Consider the following 17,118-nt stretch of genomic DNA (forward strand, 5'->3'; position numbering starts at 1 on the left):
GGGGAGCCCTGCAAAAGTCCCAGTGACGTTATTATAGACTTGGCCAGATTTGAATGTTTTCACGGCTTCAGACCAGGGAACCGGAATATCCGTTTCTGTTGCGTAGTTACAGGATTGCAAACATAACATTTCAATCTTTTTACTTATTTGTCAGTTTTTGTAAGAAAAAAGTTTGAGAGTCTATTTAAGCAATTTGCTCCTACATAGCAGTTACTATAATTGGGAAATAAGAAGTGAATGAATGTAGTTACAAAGGTTTTAAACGATGACAAAATGAGAGCGTTTCCGCATGTCGCATTCATTTGAACGAGAATGCTTCGAGCTCAGGCTTCCACTTTATGTAAACCGCTGACCCCTACGCCATATGTGACCCAATAGTCTTGGGCCACAAGTTTCCAAGGCCAGCGTTCTTGCCAGAAAAACGGAAATTTCTCTGTTCATTGGAGTTACAATCGTCTCTTGGCAGTATGAGGAAAAAAAAAAAGAGTGAACAAGGCAGCTTTGCGATTCATTTATTTACGTTTTTTGCAAGAATCAACAGAAACTGCACTAAAGATAGCTAATACCTGGAAATTTATTTCTGAATTCGTTATAATATCAACTAACAAAGATATTAGCGAAAAGGGAGACCAAGTGAAGCGCCATAATTAGGCTCCAAAGTGCCAGTAATCATATCTTGCGACGCCTCTTGCGTATAATGCTGCCCTACCGCTCTAGAACACTCTTTTTTGTTGATTACACAGAGTTGTTGAGACCTACCCAGAGTACGTTCCATGCACTCCAGAACATAACGTGCCGCAGTATATGAGTGCGAACAGCCACTCTATTACAATGTCCATATTTATCGAACAAAGCCAGTCCAAAGCATTACACGCAGTGATAGCTCAGTCGCTATCTCGTTATGCTGATGAGAACGAGGTCCTGGCTTCAATTTCCAGCCACGGCAGCCGCCTTTCGATTGGGGGGAAATGCAAAAACGCTCGTGTACTTGTAGATTTAGGTGAACATTAAAGAAAAAAAAAGACAGGTGGCCAAAATTAATTAGCAGCGCGCCCCTACGGCGTACCTCAATAGCCTAAGGGCTTCTTTGAGACGATGAGCCCTACGGATGAATCAAATCCCTGTTGCCACTCTACATTCCGCTCAACCAAAATCAGATATTCTTTTTTTCTCTGAGCGTTGCGCGGAAGCGGGAGGCCTCGAGCCGTCGTAGCCAAGCCGCGTCTGACCTCCCGGCGGATATCGTCCGGCGAACTGCTTCACTGCAGAGGGTTCCGAATGCAACAGGCGTCGCACCGTCGAGATCACTGTAGTGACCGCGTTCACACCCCGTCCGTTTGTGCTTCGACGCTTCTGCGTCCTTTTGTATCTCTAGAACTTGCGCTTTCCCTGTGGCACGACAGGCGTCGCGCCGTCGAACGATGCGTGTCTACCCAAGCCTATAATCCCATTTAGACTAGCCACCGACCTAGGCACAGCCGTCATACGTGGCTTAACGATGATTGTATGCCTAAGCATAATAATTACGGCTAAATCAAAGGTTACCCAAGTGAAACCAAGACTTAAGCAGGCTAAACCAAGCTTTCGCTTTGCATATCAAGGCTTATTTGAGCTAAGCCACAGCCAAGTTTTTTTTTCTTTTCTTTTTTACATAGCGTAAGCTGTTATGCACTAATTTCAATAGCCGTTTCGGTCGGCGTTGGTGTCAACCGCCGCCAGTGTCCGTAGCAGCTACCGCGGATAATGAGAAACAGATACCCGATTCTCGCCGGGATCAAGCCTATGCCCACTGCGTGGGAGTCAGCTACTCTACCACTGAGCCACGCCAGGGCTTTTTTTTTTTATTGTCGGCCTTGACATAAACAAACAATACACTAAAGATAAAACATGTCAACAAGGACTTTGCTGGCACGACAAATTAAAATGTTTTCCATGCTGCAAGTTTATCTAGCATGTCAATCCATGTTGGCTGTTCAGGGAGTGCCCGTTGGACATCCCTGAACCGTACTATAGATTCAATGAAGTGATAACGCGTACCTCGCGAATGGCTTGCTGGCATGCAGCGGAGAAAGTGCCTTATAAACGCGTCCTAGCGCGAGAGGAGACACGTGATCTGATAAGCGCGCCGCGTAACGTCGATACGTGCACAGTTAGCATTGCAGTTGCATAGTATTACGCCAGGTAGAACGCCATGTAGCAGATACACAGGTAGCGGTTCAAGACATGCTGTTAAAGAAGGTTTGAGGAAGAAAGGCTAGTTTAAGAAGATGTATACGAGAGTGCTAGAAAAAATATATATTGTGTACCTGTTTAAATGAAACTGGCTAGGTGACTATGTCACCACCGCGTTTCATTGATGCCAATGAATCACCATCATCAGCACCATTACTAGTATGGTATCGCGCATGGAGGAAGGAAGAAAGTTAGGAGGGAGCATCGCGCAACGCGACTGAAGCCGAACCTGTAGGCCCAGCACGTGATCGCACGTCAAAGTGCGAGGTTTGTTTTAGCGTTCCCGCTCAGCAGGCAGAGCCACGGCAGGGCAGCCGAACAAGCGCGCACCGAATAAGAAGTGCTGACGTAATTAGTAAGTACGTACCCGTTAACAAATTTGTTGGGTCCCAAAAGTGTGTGCTTCGCAATTGTATACGTTAATTATGTTAAATAAGCTTTCAAAGTTTCAAACTTCCAGAAAAATAAATTTACTGGGTACCAAGCGTCTCAGCAAATCTCGATTCTTGCTCCGTGATCTCGACGCGAGAGGTCACGTGATTGGGCCGTCACTGAGCAAAGGTACTAGCTTCACGTAGCGTTCTCTTGGCAAGGCCCTGACTGCGTGACGTAAATGCTCTCTTCTAACTTTTCCCTTCCTCCATGGTATCGTGCTATTTGCCTCGCGATGGGAGATGCGAGCCGCGTAGCGTCTATAGACCGTTTTTTCGTAGGCGCCGCCATATTGTGAACGCAGTGGCGCCGCCTATGAGAAGCGCCATACTGGCTTGGGTGAAAGCGGTCTTTTGCATGGCAGGTATACGCTCGGCGGTAGGTTCTGGCGTTTGTTTTCGCGGTCGTGCGGTCCGTTTAGTATGACGTGCGTCTTCTACGTGGTAAACGGTTCTGTGAGACGTGCTGAAGTGCTTTAAAGCGTCATGGCCGGAATTTTTGCTGAGCGTTGAGGTGGACGGAACACGCAGCGCGATGTGTACGCGCATATTTGAGCCTAAAATGAGCCTCGGAGATCAATTGTGTATTTTCGAATGCTCCAATCACTAATGTGACCTTTTTGCAGTATTATCCTCTATTTCTAAGCTGCGGTTTAGAAGCCATGAAACCTACGCGACGATCGTAACAGCGTGGGTACCGTTCTGCTACGATAGGAGCTGTGCTGTTGTACTTTGACAAGCGTTCAAACTGTTCGCTGCGGGTTACATTGCGTGACTACTTGGTTGGATGGATGAGGTTTCCACCCATTGTTAAGAATGGCCGTACGGGGTGGCAACGTGCCAGCTTTCAGCCCGCTGCACGTGTTCCAAGCCCACCAGTCGGGGCGCCCTTCCGAGAACTGCGGACGGCCGGCGGCCACGTGGCGCGCGATCAACTCCGGAAATTGGTACTTGGCCGAGCCACCCGGGACAAAGCAGTTCTACGAAGCCCTCTGACGTCGGCACTGAAAGCTGGGCGGTACCGAGAACTGCGGATGACCGGCAGCCACGTGGCGCGCGGTCAGTTCAGGAATGTGGTACTCCGCCGCGCCACCCGAGACGGAGCACAGTTCTACGAAGCCCTCGGTCGTCGACCCCGGAGCCTTTGTGTGTATGGGTTCGAACGTGTGTGCCTTTGTGTGTGTAAACGATACTGCGGAACGGCGGCAAGTTTACAATGATTGGACGAACCTTCCCGACCATTCCTGCTCCGTCCACGCCGAACGATGACGTCGACCTATGACGTCAAGCGGAGAGCTTATAAGCAGCGTTTGCCGGCTGCTAGAGAGTGCTCGTTGTCGGGAGCTGAGTGCTCTGTCATACTAGAAATGTACTAGTGAGCTGTGTGCTCGTAAATTGTTTGCTGTATGTTAGTTTTGCGGGCTCCATATGGGAGTCGCGCTAGTCAGCCAATGTATGTCCTGTTCAAAATGTAAATACTGCCAGTAAATCTTAGTTCCTCCCAAGTTCATCTCCACAGCTACGTCTGCCAAATCGTACACCATGAATAAAATAGTTTTGGCTAGTAATAGCAGCATACCTTACAGTCTGAATTAAGCTTGTCCAGCAAAGCGACCGTTTACGAACTGCGCGAGCGTCCTAAGCAGTAGTAGGTGCTGGATTACAGATATATTTATTCTATATAGCGCATGATCCAAGCATACGGCATCAGCGGTTATATATTTATAAACGTTGTGCGGCGTTAGCCCGTTTTCTCTTGCTTTTTAGAGAAAGAGGATGATAACCGAATTTTTTTTTCGGTTTTGTTCGTTCAGTTCTCTACGACGCACTCAACGTATTACGGAAATTTTGCGCTCAAAAATAGCCATCGCATTCTTTTTATGCGAACCCCCTCATATATTATGGCTGTATACAGGCCAAAAAAGGCAATGCTGAAGCACACAGCTTATATATGTATCGTGCTGGCTCACCAACCGCAGTGATCGCTGTGTTGAGCAGAGCCATGGGCCTCATGCAGCAAGGCTAGCGTAGACATATGGTAATTTCAAGCATACTAGGCTTGAAATGCGTGAGAACGATGCCAGTGTATCACAAATATTTGATAGCGCCTGCCGCTCAGGTGTTTCGTGGTTGCCTTGGGTTGGCCGTGCTCGAGCATGCGCTCTTATGTTTTATGTTTTACTCCCTACGCCAATCGATCAGATAGTGAGCTGATTTACCATTTCATGCTGGTAATACAGAGACGCCGGTTTTCTTTGTTGAATTAAAATCGATATAAGCAAAATATTAAACAACACATACACCCACCGCGACTGATAATGCGTGTACACCACGGCTGATTATGCGCGTCACATTTTTGCGCCCCCAAGACATATTTCTGCCTACAGTAGTTACCGATGCACCGAAAGGCTTCCCTGACGACCTTATATAAACGAACATGGCGTAAATTTCACAAAGTACGATCTAAAACATCTCGAAATCGTTCCGCAGCACGCGACAGCAATACTTTCAAACAGCGCCGCGCCGGATCGCCCAAGCCAGAGAGGCGGAAATGCTCTCCGCGCGCCCTATCCTCCTCGCCCGATGAAACGGTCTATACGTGCGCACTGCGCCCTTTGCATTGCAGCTGCATACGGTTACACTTGCGGCACGCCGTGTAGCAGTTTCATAGGTAGCTGTGCGAGGTAGATAGTGAAGGCTTGAAGAAGAAAGAGAAGATCATGGAGATGTATAAATATTGATGTAATCAGAAACAAGTAGGGCATACCTGATTAATTCCTGCAGTCTAGGTGACTGTTTGTCACCATCCCGTTAAAAAAAAGCCATTAAATTACCGTCATTGCTTTGCTGGACCAAATAAAAGTTTATTCACTCACTCACTCACTCACTCACTCACTCACTCACTCACTCACTCACTCACCATCATTGTCATTAGCATCGCATCATGCCATTCAGTACGCTATGCGGCATGCACGCCACGTAGTGTCGATACGTGCAAACATTGCGCTGCAGTTCCGTTATATTCCACTAGGTGTCCCGACATGTAGCAGTTGCATATAGCAGGTGCATGCTGCAAGTAGCTGGACCTGGTTAACTCAAGCAGGCTAGGTGACTATTCGTCACCATCCCGTTTCAAAGGGGTTGCCAACAAACCATCATCATCATCAACAACAACAGCAACGTACCGTGCCACAGGTGAAGGGACGTGACATACGCGGCACGTAGTCTTGGTATACCCGTGTTTGCTCTTCGGTACGCGTTATGGCGCCTCCTCGCAAGGTACGACCCGCTGCTGAAGAAGAGAATCGTAAAGCTACGCGCGCGGCTACAACCAGGCAACATAAGGCTAAGCAGACCACTGCGCCATAGGCGGAAGAACGTTTTCATTTACCCGAGGTGGATTGGGGCCCGACCCAGCCCTTTCCGACCCCCCCCCCCCCCAACCACACACACACACACACACACACACACACACACACACACATATATATATATATATATATATATATATATATATATATATATATATATATATATATATATGTATATTTATATATATTGCACTTGAATAAACTTCGGGTAACCTCGAAGACTTGTTCACTGAAGTGGCGGCCTATTTACAAGACCTAGCTCATAGTATATAGGAGACAGTTCAATTTCATAGCCTGAGTCGATCCTCTCCCACCACCAAGAATCTGGCGTCTCTCGGTGGTGTAATCTTCCTTCGTGTAATTGTCGTGTACTTTGCTATCACTAATACTGTTTCGCCTATGCGGCGAAACTGCAGCCTCTCTCTTTCTTTCTTTTTTTTTTCTTTTCCTTTTCTGTGAGTCCAAGTATAAGCGCTCCTGCGCATGACTGTTGTTGATTCTGATTTTGAGTGAATCCGGCTTGGCCTCATTTAGGATACTGAGTGAATTATACACGGTGCCCCAACTATCATGCACCAAGACCTAAAAAGAGCAGCTGTGTTTTTCGAAGAAAATCTTGTGCATACTGTTTCCATTACAGTGGAGTAGCCGTCAGTAATTCTTACGTTCCTGAAACTTAATTCGACAATTGCCATTATTTATTTATTTCGAAAAGCACTGTCCTAATTATCAAAGTGTAATAGAGGCATTTGTAGGCACCCTCAAATGACATCTAACTGCTGTGTTTTCAGCGACGTACTAATCGCGTGCAATTTTTTCCGAGTGGCGAACAAACCTCACGAAATATGAAAAATACCACGTGACTTCGCTCCCCCCAGCATCATAAAGCAGTGCCTTCAATAAGCTGATTGAAAGCAACTGCATTGCCTGTCGCAAACCCGAAGAGACAGCGCATCAGCTTGATAATGGTACGAAAGACGCACCGACAGCAGGTTTCGCAGCTTTGCAGCTATTCCTTCCTTTTACGTCATACTTATTATCCGTATCTCAAGGCCGATTGTTCGTATTGATAACAAAAGCCCCTTGATAACGCGGCCGAATTGCCGCTCTGAACACGCACGAAAAGCGAAAAGCAATGTAATAGGCATAGCACGTTTGAAAATCCCAGTTTTACTCGTTCCGCATCCACAGAGTGCGTGCGCATCTATATTTCGCGCCAGAAACTTGCTTCGTACCAAAGCCAAATTAAAATGACGGCATTAGTTTTCATGGGGGTGTACACGTGCTGCAAGAACAGGTTCATGGCATAAAATAAAAGCGAAGTAAGCAGACCGGCATGCGACCCACGCGTTGAGAAAAGGCAAAACTGATGCGTTGAAGAAAGTAATAGCCGCTCTAAATGAGCCGAATTTGCAATCGGGACGCCTGTACAAAAAGCAAACACAAAAAGATACATCAGATTTCAGTGTGCCCCTTTTGTCTAAGAATTCGTAAGCGCCGTTGAACACCAGCTGCTGCCTAGAGGACGTGTTCAAATAGGTCTCCTTCTGCAGCTACGCAGTACTGAGTCCGCTTTATCACATCTTCAGTGGCTTTCTTTAGGACCGATACTCGAATTCTACGGCAGACATCCGTTATCCTTGCCTTGAGCCAATCTGACGTCCGTCTTGATCATGTAAGCACGATCTTTCACATAACCCCCAAAAATGAAATCCAGTGGAGAGAGGTCAGTTGACCTAGCCGGCCAATTTACAGGCCCGTACCTTCCAATCTTTGCTCATAAAAAGTCGCACGCAGCCAGTTGCGTGATCGGCTGTTGCTGTGTGCGGATGCCCCATCTTGCTGATGCCACAGAAGTGGAAGACGTGACAGTGGGACTTCGCTGAGAAGCTCAACCTTCACTCCTTCAAGGATTTTGTCCACGTAACGCTGTCCAGTCAGTGTGTGATCAAAGATGGGACAGGTTATAGCACCGACGTAAATTCCGCACCCCAGATTTAACGACGACCGGTACTGGTGCCGATTGCGCTTTATCCAGTGTACATTGTAGTCACTGCCATAGTGCGCATTATGCAAATTTATGCGGGCGTTTCTGTGGAAATTGGCTTCATCTGTGCACATGATGCTGCTTAAAAAGTCCGGTGGCTCATTGGCTTTTGTGAGGACCCAATTCGAGAAATCTAGATGATTCAACAGGTTCCTATCTTTCAACCATTGGGGCTGGTTAATGTGGTACGGATGAAAGGCCGTCGTTTAGAATCCTCCAAACTGATGACTTGGAAACTGGTACCAGAGCGGCAACGTCCCGTATAATATCATGAAAATTTGAGGACATAAATGCTAGAACATCCGTGCGTATACGCTTGAACTCAAACATGGAGTCCTACGACGCTGTTTCTTGAACCTGCCGGTTTGTCTCAAGTTTTCATCATTTGTGATGATAGTCGACCCGTTTTGTCTACCGGTTTTCAACCGCCACACTTCCATGACTGATATATATTTGCGGCCTTCCTCTTGTTGTCATTTGCAGCTCCCAAGGCAAATATCACGTTTACCTTTTGCTCATTAGAGAAAGACATGGCGACTGGGACGAAACAAAACGCACCTTTAAACATTTGCACTGACGTTGTGAATTCGCTTTTGTGGTGATAGGTTTCGTGGCAAAAAGAAAGAAAGAACCATCCATGCACTCTATCTACGCTAAGAAAACAGCTGTCAGAGCTTGTTTCCATCTAACCCCAAACGCCACGTGTTACTTCGGCCTAGGCGGGGCAGATAACGCACTAGCTCAATAACGGTGTTTTACAGCGAAACTGTATATGGCTAACCGATTCGTCTGTCCATCCGTCTGTCGCCTGTACGCCGAAACCACCTCCGGCACAACCCCATGCGAATGCGCGAAAAAAAAAAAAGCGAGAGAGAGGCGCGCGATTGGCTGCGCCAGTAGTGACGTCGTTGCTCTCACAGCCGAGCGGGCGCGCAGCAGTTTCTCTCCGGCTCCGACACGGGTAGGTGACGGGTCATACGCACTCATGAGGAGCAGGCAGCTTTCGATTAGCAATGCCGCGAGCAGAACCGGGAACGAGCTCGCTTACGCCGTCCCGATGCTGCAGCCCGGGCACAAGAACAGGCTCGTGCAGCCGGGCGCAAGCAGCAACTCAGTACCGAGGATCCGGTAGCCTGCCAAGCCGTCGTTTAATGAACCGTCGGGATTAACCCCCTCATAAGCACCGGGCAGCACGTTTCAGCTTCGCTGATTAACCATCTGCACGGAGTGATTGGGCGGTGATTTTTTTCCCTATTTCCTTCATTTCGTTCTGGCTAACACAAAAGAAGCCTGTTCGAGGGCGCTGCTTTATGATGCGGGTGGGAGCGCAGGGTTTATTTATCAGTCGGAAAAGATTAGTACACAAATACAGTAGTACGTTGCTCAAGATACTGCAGTTAGATATCCTTTTGCCTGTGTCTACAAATGCCTCATTGACACTTGGATAATTATGATAGTACGCCTCGAGTTAGATAATTAATTACCTAATTAAATCTTAGTAACGAAGGAATTGCTGGCAGGTACTCCACTGCACTAGAAACAATGTGCACTAGGTTTTCTTTGAGTAACGCATCGCTTCTTTTTTATAAATCTTGGGGCATGATAGTTAATTGGGACACCCTGTATATTCGTATGACCTCTGCATGCAAGTGACGATGTTCCCATCCCTAATAAATTTTGTAAATTATTAGAAGTGTTTTTGTAATGTGTCGTCAGTTCCGTTTACTGGAAAGAGAAGCGATACTGAGACACATATCATTCACGTGAATTTCACACGCCGTTGATAAAAGACTCTGTCGAAGGGGTCACTAAAGTCTGCAGGCTTCTTTCAGGGTAAAAAACGCTCGCAAAGCATTTTGAAGCTAGGTGAACATACAGCAACATATTCTATCGCTAGGCATAAGCTATCCATACCTGTAGAAATAATTGTTAATTGTCTACCTCCTTTTTTAACATGTAATAAACTTTGTCCTGTGTATATAGTTAAATATATTGTATATGTGCGTGGTGTTTACAGTGGAAAGTTAAAACAATATTGAAGTGAGAAAATAGGGATGAGGCAGCCGCTGTTGGTAGTTCGCATGCGCTTGCTCCCCTATTGTCAGGATTTGTAGAAATAAAGCAAAGTATAATTAAAATCCGTGCACGTCTCCGCCAACAATGATGCAGTAAGCTATTAGCCACAACAAAATTTTTAGTGAGAAGGTCGGAGCAAGTCAAAAGAAACCTCAAATGATGTGGGTGACAAAACTCTGGCAATGACACGTTAGTTTGTAGGCTTCGGCATTGCCGAAAGGGGGGCGGGGTTAGCCCCCTCCCCCCCCCTCTTCCCCCGTAGTCGGCGCCTATTCACTGTGCAGAAAGCAGGACAAGCCGCAGCTCGCCGTCGACGCCGGTCGGACAGTTCAGCTCGTTCTCGTGAAAACGATGCGTAGAGACTTTGCCGCGAAGATCCTGCAGTGCGTTGGTGCCGAAAATAGAGCTTCTATGGAGCCACTCCTCTAGCTTACACTGTGGCTGTGCTGCGGGTGCCTCGAAGGCCTGTGACGTTTCTTACAGCGAAGCTGTTTACCTCTAGCCCCTGTATGCATGCATCCCCGGCATGCGTTTAAGCCCATATGGGCGACAGGAATGCGTGGACCGATCCCGGAGATAGTGCAACACCGGGCCGACCCGCGGCGGAGGTGAGGCAGGCTTCCAGCACTCCGCCAACATGCAAAAATAAGTTTAATATCTTGAGTCCAAATAGAACTCCATAAATTCGGCGTTGTAAGAGCAACACTATGCAGCATATATATCAGAAAACACATATATTACAAAGTGCACTTGGTGTAGCAAGTTGGCCTGTATGCGCTTTATTTGTTTTAAATTCTGTTACACAAATGATGACAGGAGGAAAGAGTGTGGCGACGGCACTTGTGCTTGTTGCTTCTGTGTTTATAACGCCACGCGCGTCGTAGGTGCCGGCGCGGTTGCAGCTAGCGGTGGCAGCATATGCATGGGAGGTGCGGTGACCGCGGCTTCGTTTGTGTCGGCGTAGTGTGGTGCCGTATTAAAAAGGTGTATCATTTCATACTGTGGGCAGCTCAAGTATGCAGCCCATGTATGCAGCCTAAACAGCTTCGCTGGTAGTCCGTCCCAAATTAATGTTGCGGTCCCGCGAATTTTTCCAGCTGCACCATACCGTTAAGGTCAGTCTATATATGTTTCACTGTAATTTTTCCTGGTTGGACAGGACCACTGAAGAACCGCTGTCGGCTTGCGGGCGTGTTTTCCGAACTGGCCGCTGAAATTGAGGGCGTCCTTTTCAGGTAGTACAATTTTCAAGCGTTATTGCACATGATTTTCAGCTCGGTTTCATGATTTCTGGGCGTGGTGCGTGCGGTGAACGCTGTCGTTGCGGGCTGATTCGCCTGCTGAGCCCGAGGATGGGTTCAATCCCAGTCGCAGTGGCCGCGTCCCCATGGAGGCGAAACGCAAAGCGCCTGTATATTGTGCGACGTCAGTGCACGTTAAAGAACCCCAGGTAGTAGAAATATTTCCAGAGCCCTCCACTGAGCCGTCCCCCACAACGAATGTGTCGCTTTCAGCCCTTATCCAATGTCACCAAAAAGCCACGAGCTGTGTTTGACAAAGTGTTTCGTCGCAATGGCTCGTACCCCTAGAACGCGCCGTCTGGTCGAGTGGTACGAAAATATCATCATCAGCAATGGCTCATGCCCCCGTAAGCAAGCAAAGATGCAACGGGTCATACCCCCTTAAGGCAGAGGCTACAAGCGCTCAGCAAAATGAAGCGAACAGTACATACATTCATTGAAATCACCCATACAACATACAGAACAGCATACGTTTCAATAAAGAACAAGCTTAAAACTAGCATCCTAACCATCAATAAAGCATTGCATAACCCCCTCGGAAGTACGCTAGCTACGGCCGAGGATGCTCGCCAAGCGAGAAACAAGGGGCGACGTGCGAAGGGGCGGGAGCATTGCATTCTACCTCAAGTGCTGATTTCCCCTGCTGAGAAGATGCAACTGGAAGAGAAACGTCGTTGGCGCGAGCCTGACCCCGCTATACAAGAGCGCGAAGCCGCAGCTAAGCGTCGAAAACGATCCGAAGAAGCCGAACTGCGAAAGCGGCAGCGTGACGATGCGAGGCAGCAACGTAGAGAGGAGGCCGAAGCTCGCAGACAACGGTTTGACAAACGTGTACTTCACACTGCGGCTCTTTATGTCTTGCAAGAAGTAGGACCTCTACGATCGTGTGAATTAATGCATTACCAAGTGCGCAGCAGGCTTTCGCTTTCACGTGTTACAAGAGTGTAACATGCTGCCGAATATTTTGAGACCCGTGTGTTTTAGATACCTTTCAGGTGACCTTAAATGTACAGGTTTTACCCGCCGTGGTTGCTCAGTGGCTATGGTGTTAGGCTGGCTATGGTGGCGGCCGCATTTCGTTGGGGGCAAAATGCGAAAACACCCGTGTACTTAGATTTAGGTGCACGTTAAAGAACCCCAGGTGGTCGAAATTTCCGAAGTCCTCCACTACGGCGTGCCTCATAATCAGAAAGTGGTTTTGGCACGTAAAACCCCATAATTTTAAATGTACAGGTTTTATTCGCAATTCATTCTTTGATTACGCAGAACAGAAGTGTGTTCACTGGCACTATATTGTCAATAAACATTTTTGTGCTCCACAAGCCAGACAAAGACCACGCCAGCAGGTAAACGAAAGGCGCGGGAAAGTGGGTTGAGAAAAAGGATCCAACACTTCAAAATGAGCGCAGGGCGTATGAACATACAAAGAGCAACTTGCAGCGTAATCGTTACACTATCAGTAAGCCATGTGCGTGGCCGCGTATGTGGCTTCCTTGGGCGGTCGGCCTTGCCGTGGACTGGGGAGGCCTCCTCGCTCTTCTATTTCTTTAGTTCTCTCACCCCTCCTCCCCTGTGCAGTGCTGTTGAGGTGTCCTCACACCGAGAGAGAGTTACGACGCTGCATTTTCGTCTTGAGTTTCCTTCCTATAGAAGTCGCTTTCTACTACGTATGTATTCTTCGAGAGAAGTGAAGGCAATAAAAAGCGAGAAAGGAAAAAAGGGAAAGGACGACCAAGACTGCCTTTTCCGTTTTCTCAAGGTTCCTGTATATTTTTTTTTTTTTGAACAAAAAAAAAACGAAAAGAGAACTGTTTGGATGACAGCTGGAGCCGTGTAACGTGGCTGTATCAAGGGGCTGTATCAAGCCCTCGAAGCGCCGGCGGCAGTGGCGACAGTTTTCTCGGAAAACTGCTTGCCGCAGATAAGGCCCTTAAGTGAGGCCGCTCGCCCAAATTTGGGGCAATCTCGTAAACATGCTGCGGCACACGCTCGCTTGTCTGATAACCAGGTATCACATTTCAAACGGTGGCTACGAGGGGAAGACTCCGTTCTTTTTTTTTAACCGAACAACAGAAGACAGTAGCGGGTATTGTGGTAAGCTCTGGTGGCTTGTTTCATGAAAGAGAATAGCTTTTTTAAATTTCGTATTTTTTTCCGGAGTATACATATGTCTTGACTTTAAGTATGAGTGTGTTTGACTCATTTGTGCGTGTTTGTGATTGGTGTGAAGAGGAGGTGGCTCCGCTATTAAGCGACGCCTGCTATTTCTATTCATGTAAAGTTACAGACGACGGAAGACCGCAGAAATGGAAAAATAACATAAAACTAAAACACGCTTGCACAAATAAATCAGACGCACAAAACACACTCACACAATTAATAAACTCATGCAATTAAGTGGGACAAACTCGAAATTAAAGTCAAGCAAAACAATATAGTCACATAAAGACTGTAAAAAGAGCTTTCAAAAAGTGTCACCTAAAACACACTGAAACAAAAAGCGGTTAGATACTAAATCCACTAAACACGGGGCATCTAAGAAAACACGGAGTATAGGTCACAGGAGTGCGCATAAAATCAGGCACAGAATGAAAGACAAAGTGAGGTCTTATGAATAATCTACAATAGGCTCACAAGTTATTACAGAAACGTGATTCAGTATATGCCAAAGATACGGCGCACTGGGAAGAAGTACACCCAGTGCGGTATGTAATACGTATCTAACCTCTTTCACATACCTAGTGACCCACTTTGTCTACTAGCTTGGGCCACTAGGTGTGTACTGCCTACAGTGTGGCCTAGTAGACAACTTGGGTGACTCGGTACGAGATATCTTTATATGCCTATTCTTAGCCGATCCCCCGGAATGAATGTAAAAGGGAATCAGAAGTATCTATAGCCTTAAATCACGTTGCACGGCGGCTGCTTGATGGATCGATAGCCGTGGCAACGAAGTTACAGCCAGTATACTAGGGATGTGGGGGTTGCTCCGGAGGGCAGTGAATTAGAACGGAATGGCAATTGGATCGTCCCTCACCTGGGAGACAAAAACGACCGACCTATTACTAGTCATACATGATGTCACCAAAACAATTACTACAGTACCCAACAATCAGGAGTGAGCGAACGCACACAGACTCACTTAGCACAGTGAAACACTTTAAGCAAGTAACAAGAGCCCGACAAATATGTCAAAAGATCCACATATTTCACAAGACCTCAGACCCTATAGTATTTAGGTAATTGTTTTAACGACGTGATGGTCAGACCAACTGGTTGGATAACTTGCCTCATCTGAGACACCTGCATCTCTTCCGTCGGATTCTTGCGCTCTCCACCAAGCACTGAAATCTAGCCTCCGACGGGGCACACGCGAGTTCATTCCCCCATGTCTCTGTTTTTTTCACCGTGGCTTTACCCGGCCGTAGGAAGTATCTATTTGGAGGCTTCGGGCTGGAGTGGCCTTTACACTATCAGTGACTTGTGCCTGGGAATAGACGGAAAACGACCAAGGAACTGGCCCAAAGTGCTTGGCTCCTGTGACAACGTCAGATGCTCCACACCTGCTTTGGATGTATCCTGCAACGTGGGCGATCAGACTTAAAAATTTAAGAAAGACTAGACTGAAGCCAGACCTACCTGAAAACTATGACCGTTGGGTGATAGACAAAAAGTTTGCAAAGACACAACTGCAGTTCTTGCGCGATACAAAGTTGGAAGCTTTTCTTTAACTTTCTTTTATTCTCGATGCCGTGCGACAAATCCTCCCGAATAAATGAATAAAGAAGTTAAAAAAATAAAAGGTTTCAACAAGTTGCGCTGTGTCGGGGTATCCTTCGGCGTTGTGGTTGGCAGCAAGATTGCCACTTCCATGTTCCCCACCAGCGGCAAGTTGTTTTGTCATCCACTTTCATTTCCGTTAATTTATCGTTTCTTTATTTTCATTTATTAAGAAACAAGTAATTCCCCCTGTGTTGTCCTTGGTGTCAGCGTTTCTTGGCTTCTTATGACATGACTATATATATATATATATATATATATATATATATATATATATATATGTGTGTGTGTGTGTGTGTGTGTGTGTGTTTGTAACCAAAAAGTCGTCTGGCTCGCTGTTTTACACTGAGGTAGGGTAACAGAGGGATAGAAATAAGCAAGGGAAGACACGGTAAAAGCAAGTACGCGCGCGGACAGCTTCGCTTAGTCAAAGGTGTTTGCACATTCACGTCGCGTTCCAAAGCACAAGAGTGTCCTAATTGCCTTGTGGGTTGCCGATTGGTGGCAACGGTGTTGCATGCAATTGCGTCTGCGCAAATAGTGGGCGATCGTCCAGTCACCCCAACGCAATAGTCATCGATTTTCTTTGTAAATCAAATCGAGTACAGTGGTACTATTACTGACCTATGTTCTCTTCACATCCCCAAACATCACATGCCGCTCTGTGAGCCATTCCAATTAGTGCTGAATAAGCTGTCGTGAAGACAACTCCTAACCACGTAGGAGAGAAGCACGCGTAGATGCCCTCGTGTGGAGATGGAGTGCAGTTTAACAGTTTAGTTAACAGTTTAGTTCGCGCAGTCTGGCGCGCCTTATATTTGTGGTAATCCACTCGACTGACGAAACTGTGCGTGTAAGGTGGCGAAGCTGTCTCACAACGTCTGCCGTGGACGGTGGTATCGGAACGGCAGTGGTCTTTTTCAGGTGATGTCTGAGCAGCCTTGTCTGCATCACTTACGGTATAGACACGCAATAGCAACTGAACGTTGAAAGTAAATCTCTTTCCAATGAGCTGCCGACGTTTCACAGTTCTCCAGAAACCTTACAAGATACATTAGCGCGCTTTTCACTCAGCATACGCTGCCACACAAAGTAGGAAATTGAAAATAGTTTGGCTTTACTCTATTCTAGTCAGTGTGTGACAGGGTAAACTCTAACCTACTCGACACCGGAACCGGTGTCACTAAAGGATCGATACTTATCCTGGACTCCGCAACCACTTAGAAACAGAAACAGTTTCGTCCGTCTCGTTCCCAAAACAGCAGTCGCACCTTGTCGCACAAGGTATCGCTCCGAAGCGAACGGAGAGGGACGGAACGAAACGAGTGCGACGAACTCAGCCCGACGCAGCGACCGGCTGCCAGTACCGGAAACGATTGTTTATGTAACACCACGGAAGCCGCGGCTGGCCGTGGCTAAAGGTGTACGCGGCTGCTTAGTATACGTGAACGGTCACACACACACACGTATTTATATATACATATACACACAAACACGCCGCGTTCTCTGTGAAAGCACGGACGAACCACGAGGTCTAATGGATGCTTGCGTATGTACACCGTTCATGCACGTCCTCGAGAGCGAGAGACACCGGGAGTAGCGGCCCTACAGCGGCGCGAAGCAAAAATACCGCGTGCCCTTGTTGTCGAGCTAGCGTATGCCTCCTCTTCCTGGCGCTGCTTGCCTCGGCCTGGGCGAAGACGTAACCGCGCCGAAATAGAAAGACAACGCGGGGAGGAGAGACAATGACCAGTCCGGTTCCGCTCGGGAGAACCCCGGCTACAAAGGAGAGTTACTCGACGTTCGCCGGCCAGGCAAGGGCCTCGTTGAGGATACAGGGAGCCCAGCAAGCGCACCCCTCCCCTCCCCGAGATACAGTT

The 17,118-nt window shown here is 47.4% G+C and overlaps 1 non-coding gene across 1 annotated transcript; it reads right to left on the bottom strand.

Moving 5' to 3' along the window:
- Window positions 1–10,711: 10,711 nt before the first annotated feature.
- Window positions 10,712–10,895, bottom strand: LOC126542113 (U2 spliceosomal RNA). The gene has a single exon (XR_011892963.1). It is a non-coding gene; the product is annotated as a U2 spliceosomal RNA (small nuclear RNA).
- Between the last annotated feature and the right edge of the window lie 6,223 nt (window positions 10,896–17,118).

The sequence above is a fragment of the Dermacentor andersoni genome, chromosome 2 (genome assembly GCF_023375885.2).
Source record: "Dermacentor andersoni chromosome 2, qqDerAnde1_hic_scaffold, whole genome shotgun sequence".
Lineage (NCBI taxonomy): Eukaryota > Metazoa > Arthropoda > Arachnida > Ixodida > Ixodidae > Dermacentor > Dermacentor andersoni.